The sequence below is a fragment of the Phyllobates terribilis genome, unplaced genomic scaffold (assembly GCF_046119375.1).
Source record: "Phyllobates terribilis strain yellow unplaced genomic scaffold, ASM4611937v1 Scaffold_65__1_contigs__length_7625178, whole genome shotgun sequence".
Taxonomy (NCBI): Eukaryota; Metazoa; Chordata; class Amphibia; order Anura; family Dendrobatidae; genus Phyllobates; species Phyllobates terribilis.
The window spans coordinates 772,697-779,983 of NW_027362825.1; positions in this window are offsets into that span (position 1 = coordinate 772,697).

Below are 7,287 nucleotides of genomic sequence, written 5' to 3' on the forward strand. Positions count from 1 at the left end.
CCTGGTGGACACAGAGGATTTTCGAAACCTTATGTCCGTCGCAGTGCCCCAGTACCAGATGCCCAGTCGGCACTACTTCTCAAAGAAAGGTGTGCCTGCGCTCCACCAGCATGTCGCACACAACATCACCGCTTCTTTGAGAAACTCTGTGTGTGACAGGGTGCATTTCACCACAGACACTTGGACGAGTAGGCATGGACAGGGGCGTTACATGTCGCTGACTGGGCACTGGGTAACTATGGTGACAGCAGGACAAGGGGCTGCTGTCCAAGTCTTGCCGTCCCCACGAGTTGTGCGTCAATCCTCTTTATGTCAAAGTTCCTCCACTGCTTCTGCCTCCTCAACCTCCTCTCGGTCTTCCACCTGCACCCAAAGCCTGTCTGGTCATGCCACAAGCTTTCTAACTGCGCAGAAGGCATCCTGCACACCTCCTTACTATGCTGGCAGTAGGGCTCAACGTCATCAGGCGGTTTTTACTTTGAAATGTCTGGGAAATGTGAGTCACACAGCTGAGGAGTTGTGGTCAGCTCTGGAGAACCAATTTCATGAATGGTTGTCTCCACTGGACCTGAAACCAGGGAAGGCCGTGTGCGACAATGCTGCAAACCTGGGTGCGGCCCTTCGCCGGGGCAATGTCACACACATGCCTTGTATGGCTCACGTGTTGAACCTGGTTGTCCAGCAATTTTTAGCCCACTATCCCAGACTAGATGGCCTTCTGCAGAGGGCACGGTCGCTGTGTGCTCACTTCCGCCGTTCGCATCCCGCAGCTCAGCGACTTACATCTCTACAGAAGTTGTTGGGCCTGCCACTTCACCGGCTAAAATGCGATGTGCCTACCCAGTGGAATTCAACTCTGCACATGTTGCAGCGACTGTGGCAGCACCGACAAGCCCTGGTGCAATACGTTCTGACGTATAGCCTGGGCCAACGAGATCCAGAGGTGGGGCAAATCACGCTGGAGGAGTGGTCTCAGATCAGGGACCTATGCACCCTTCTGCACAGCTTTGAAATGGCGACGAAGATGTTTAGTGCTGACGATGCCATTATCAGCATGACTATTCCGGTGATTTACATGCTGGAGCACATGTTAAACAGAATTCGGAGTCAGGTGGTGGCACAAGAGGAGGTGGAGGAAGTAGAGGAGGAGGAGTTGTATGCGGAAGGGCTAACATCTGCAAGGTCCAGACGGTCGGCAGCACCAAGGCGGCAGGCATGTGAGGGTGGGGGAGATGGTTTTACCAGGGCGCATGGTAGCAGCCAAACTAGTGAGGAAGGTGCAGGAGCCCAGGAAGAAGTGGAGGACGAACTGATGGAAGACTCATCAGATGAGGGAGAACTTGATCACATTTCTGTTGTGCGAGGTTGGGGGGAGAGGACAGAGGAAGGAAGCATGATTGTTACCTCGCCACCAACACAACAGGGACTTGGTGCTCCTGGATGCGCAACACACATGAGTGCCTTCTTGCTGCACTACCTGCAACATGACCCTCGAATTGTGAGAATTAGAAATAATCCTGACTACTGGGTTGCCACACTGTTAGATCCCCGGTACAAAAGTAAATTTGCAGAAATTATTCCTGCCATAGAAAGGGATGCACGCATGCTGGAGTATCAGCAGAGACTGTTGCAGAATCTTACATGTACTTTTCCACAAAACACCAGTGGTGCACGTAGTAAATCTCACAGTTCCAACTTGCCAACCATGGGACCGTCAAGTGTTCAGCACTCAAACCGTAACAGAACCACAGTATCTGCTGGTAACATCAATTTTGCGGAATCATTTCACCACTTTTTTAGCCCATCCTTTGCAAGGGCACAGGAGACAAGAAGTCTGACACATAGTCAACGCCTAAAGACGATGGTACAGGAGTATCTCCAAGTAAACATTGAAGCCATGACTGTGTCACTGGACCCTTGCTCTTTTTGGGCTTCCAATCTGGATAAATGGCCGGAGCTAGCCACTTACACCTTGGAGATCTTGTCATGCCCCGCAGCCAGCGTACTGTCTGAACGTGTGTTCAGCGCTGCTGGTGGTGTGCTGACAGATAAGCGCACGCAGCTCTCCACTGATAATGTAGACAGACTCACGTTCATAAAGATGAACAAATCATGGATCCGAAACGACTTTTCTACCCCTGTGTCATCCTGGGGAGAGTAAAAGCTTGATGATTGGTTAAAATCATCTCACCAACCATTTAAAGCTTTCAAATTACTAATCATGTTTATCTGTATCTTGGCTGGAAAATAATTTGGGCTTTGTAGCAGTGTGCAGCACTGATTCTATTAGGCCATCTATAATAAGCTCCACCAGATTTAAAATTACTAATCATGTTTATCTGTATCTTGGCTGGAAAATAATTTGGGCTTTGTAGTAGTGTGCAGCACTGATCCTATTAGGCCATCTATACTAAACTCCACCAGATTTAAAATTAATAATAATTTTTAGCTACATCTAGCCCGGAAAATAATTTTGGGGCTCCGAGATGCGCAAGACACATAAGTGCCTTCTTGCTGCACTACCTGCAACATGACCCTCATATTGTCAGAATTCGAAGTAATCATGATTACTGGGTTGCCACACTCTTAGATCCCCCAAACTTTTCGATCAACCTTTTCATTTTAATAAAGACCAAAAAAATGGTCATTTTTGAAATTATAAGCATTAGCAGGTTATTAGAAACTGAAATCAAACAGTTTTCAACTCAAAACTTTATTCTAGGTGATGTTACATTTTCACATAGGACCACTTGTTCGAAAGGAGCTTCTGAACTCTCTCGTCCATTGAATTTGTCAGGTTTTGGATGGTTTCTGCTTCAATTGTTTTGCATGAGGACAGAATACCCTCCCAGAGCTGTTGCTTAGATGTGAACTGCCTCCCGCCATCATAGACACTCCTTTTGATGATGCTCCAGAGGTTCTGAATGGGGTAGAGGTCAGGGGAGCATGGGGGTCACACCATAAGTTTGTCCCCTTTTATGCCCATATCAGCCAGAGATGAAGATGTGTTATGTGCAGCATGAGATGGTGCATTATCATGCATAAAAATGATCTTGCTGTGGAATACACTGTTCTTCTTCTTGAACCATGGCAGGAAGTGCTGTTTGAGAAAATCCACATACATTATGGAATTCATCTTTACCCTTTCAGGGATCCGAAAGGGGGCGACAATCTCTCTCCCCATGATTCTAGCCCAAAACATTACCCAACCTCCTCCTTGTTGGCGCTGTAGCCGTGTTTGCGTGGGGTGTCCATCAACCAGCCATCCTCCACTCCATCCATCTGGACCATCGAGCGCTGCACGGCACTCATCCGTGAACAAAACAGTTTTGAAATCAGTCTTCATGTAATGTTTGGCCCACTGGAGCCGTTTCTGCTTGTTAGAAGTGGATAGAGGAGGTCGATAGGATGGCGTATGCACAGCTGCGAACCTCTGAAGGACCCTGCATCTTGTTGTTCGGGGGACGTTGGAGGCACCAGAAGCTTCAAAAACTTACTTGTCTGCTGCTATGACAAGGCTTTTTTGCCACTGCTCTTTTAACCTGACGTAATTGCCTGTAGGAAAGAGTCCTCAATTTGCCCTTATCAGCACGCACACGTGTGTACTGTGAATCAGCTACATACTTCTTGATTGCCAAGACACTTCATCCTGATCATCGCACAATGTTGATTGTAGTCATGCCTTGACCTAAACACTCCACAATTTGTTGCTTCTCAGCAGCCGACACATCCTTTTTCTTTCCCATTTTGGCAGAAAATGTAGGCTGCTTAATAATGTGAGACAGCCTTCTTAAGTAGTCTTGCCTTTCATTGGACACACCTGTCAAACTAATTAGCACAGGTGTCTGCAATTGCTTACAGTGATATAAAGAGCCCTGACACACATCACCATCAATGAGTTTAACTGACAAACAAATAAATTCTTCCCTTATCACTCCTAAACACTTTTTGCATAATAATTTGGAACACAGTGTACATGTGCTTTTCCACAAAACACCAGTGGTTCCCGTGGTGAATCTTACAGTTCTAACTTGCCATCCGTGGTCTGTATGGAGTTGTTCAATAAAGGGCCCAAAATGAAGATAACATAGATGGGAGAGGTCTCTATGAATAGGAATTCCTAAGTATTTGATACCCTGTGAGGGCCAGACAAAGGGAAAGTTGGACTGGATGGAATCCTGTATGGATTTGGGGAGGGAGACATCGAGGGCCTCAGACTTCGCTGCATTGATTTTAAAATTTGACCATGTAACAAAGTGATCTATTTCAGCCCTAACAGCATGGATGGATATATGTGATTGAGTGATATATACTAGGACATCATCAGCAAATAGAGAGCACTTGTACTCGGTGCCTCCCACCTCAATCCACCTAATATTGGGGTTATGGCGAATTGATGAGAGCAGGTGCTCCGTCACTAGGATGTATAAGAGAGGGGACAGAGGACATCCCTGCCTTGTCCCATTGGTGATTGTGAAAGGTGATGAAAATGTTCTGATGCACCCCCTGGGCCTTGGAACACCCGGAGCCGGACCCTTTTTGGTGGATGCTGGTGGTTGTAGTCTCCATGGCGGCAAACCGGTTCCGTGGCTCAGGGCGGTCAAACCAGCGGCGGAACTATTTATGTTGTTTTGATGTTTAAATGTCCGACTACGCCACCCGTGGATTGCGGTCAGAGTGAACCGCCGCTGCAGGGCAGACCGCTGAGGCTGGTGTTGTGGGTGCAGCAGAGCGTAGCATAACTCCCCACGGGAGGAGTATAGCCTCAGGGCAATGTATGCAGAGGATGGGGGTGATGGTGCAGGGCAGCAGCAGTAACGACACAGAGTCAGTGATGCAGTCCAGGGCTTTTACTCACAGTTCTTATTATCCAGATCATGTCTGCAGGTAACGGCTGCCCACGTCGTACTGTGCTCACCAGGTGAGGGGCTCAGACAACTCCCAGATAACTTTGGAGCGCTTCACAGGACCCCCTTTGTGTGTCCTTTGTCTTGCCTTTCTTACCAACCCTTCTGTCCGACTGCCTCGGGCCTCCTCTTGGTAAACTTGGCGCCAGTTTCCCTGACCCTATGTGGTGCCTTCCTAGCGGGTGTAGCGAGGGGCTGCGCCACATAAAATGTCACAGCCTCCGGTTTCTAGCTGAGGGTCGTTTCCTGCCTCCACTAGTTTCGGGGACCGGTCTCCCCCTTTGGCCTGACCCCTCCACGCAGGTGGATTCGGGCGTGCAATGGCGACTCGCCCGTCCGCACCCCTGGGATCCCTTCGTTCCTCGTTCCTGGAGCCTTCTCCGCTCCTCTTCCTTCCTTCTCCCCCTTCCATGCCTGGGCCTCTGTTACTAGGCCTGCCTCCGGAGCAGAGCTCATGCAGAGCTCCTGCTCCCTGCCACTTCTGCTCAGACTTCTCTGCACTGAACTAAGATGGTGCCCACCTTTTATACTCCCTTCTCAATGCACCCATGAACTGCTTCCTCCCTGCTCCTACACTACAGGGTTCCCTTTCCTCAGTGTTCCCTCCCCCCACTCCAGCCAGAGACAGGGACTGTCGTGCCCATCTCAGGGGCATATTGGTCGCCCTGCCCCACGGCAATGTGGTGTAATGCATGCAGGTGTCGGGTCCTGATCCACACTCCATCCTTACCTGAGAGTGAGATATCACACCTCTGGGAGAGGTGCAATACCTCTGTAGCAACCGAGCCCTCAGGGTGCTACAGTTCCATTTATCTTCAGCCTAGGTGACGTATTGCAATACAGGGCCGTGATTTGGCTATAAAAGGGACCCCTAGACCCCTACCCCAAGCTTTTTAAGAGAATAATATATGGTGTGCCAGGAGACTCTATGGAATGCTTTCTCAGCATCCAACGAGAGTATGTAATTACAAATTTTTAACTGCATCTAGCCCAGGAAATACTTTGTGCCTAGTAGCAGTGTCTGCTAGTCAGCGGATTATCCCGGCTGTTAAGCAAGCTACACCACCTGTAGTTTGGACACTTAATTTTTTCAAAGGAAATGCTTCGGGACCACGGGATACTCAGTGAAGAGCATCAGGAGGCACCCCAAGGCATAGGGGCTGGGACTGGCAGTAGGATGCCTTGCGGTGGACAGCCGAGCTCGATCCTTATAAAAGCTTTTTAACTGCAGCAGCTTTAGTGGACGCTAATGGAGCTTGAATTACGCGGCTGCTGGCATGAGACTTGCCCTCCAATAGATCCTTGTAAATGGATTTAAAGTGTATTCATTCAAATTAGAGAGACAATTTAAATTAAAAAGCTTAGAGCTGCCTCCACCACAGGGGGGCTCGCTCGACCCACCAGCGGACAGGCACCAGTATTGGGAGAGGGGGGCTGGCCGTCAGGGTTCACCGCGGCTCTGGCAGAAACCCGGCGACACGGAGGTGGCACGGGCAGGAGCGGACTGAACGTGTCGGCTTCTCACTTTTTGGATTTTAGAAGGGCATGACATGCCTATATCTGTGTCTCTCCCTCCTTTTACTCCTCCACCTCTTTTCTTTTCGCATGACTATATGTACTTGTCACTTTTCCATGTGTTAGTTGTGTCTTCTGCGCAGTTTGTCAGCTTTTGGACACCTTTGAAGGTGTTTTCTATGTGTTTCTATGTGTTTTTGTTTGCCTGCCATTGGTTTTAACGGTGTTCGAAGGTGTTCGACGAACAGTTCGATGAACAGTTCGGCGAACACACGGGTGTTCGACGAACCGAACCGAACTCGAACATTACGGGGGTGGCTCAACACTACTCCTAAGGTGCTGTCGTGGAAGATTCCTAGAAACCGAATTACCAATAAGTCTAATTTCAGATGTTTCTACCTCAGGCATCAATAGACTATAAATATACTTAATAAACAAAAGCTAAAAGAGCAGATGAACATAGTTTAACAAGTCTGAAATGCGCATGTGATACTGACATCAAAGTTTCACCACATTTTGGGACAAATGTTTTCACTTTCAACATTAACAATCAGTAGAATATTTTCTCTAAATTTGCATCTTCTTTCTTCACTCCAATTGTTTGAACCTAAGAAAAAATAAAGCTTGATGCAACATTATGCTTACAAATTGTGTTTTATGCTCAATCATCATCTGTCCTACAGAGACACAGTAAGAATTACCCTGGCGAATTGATTAAATTTGAAAATCTTAAAAAAAATGCAGAATTGCTGTTTTTTTCTATTCATTCACAAAGAATTAATGTAAGTTCTTAAATATGTACGCAAAATAGCGGGACTTTCAAATATAGATAATCTTGCAAAAACAAGTCAAAGTAAAAATAAAT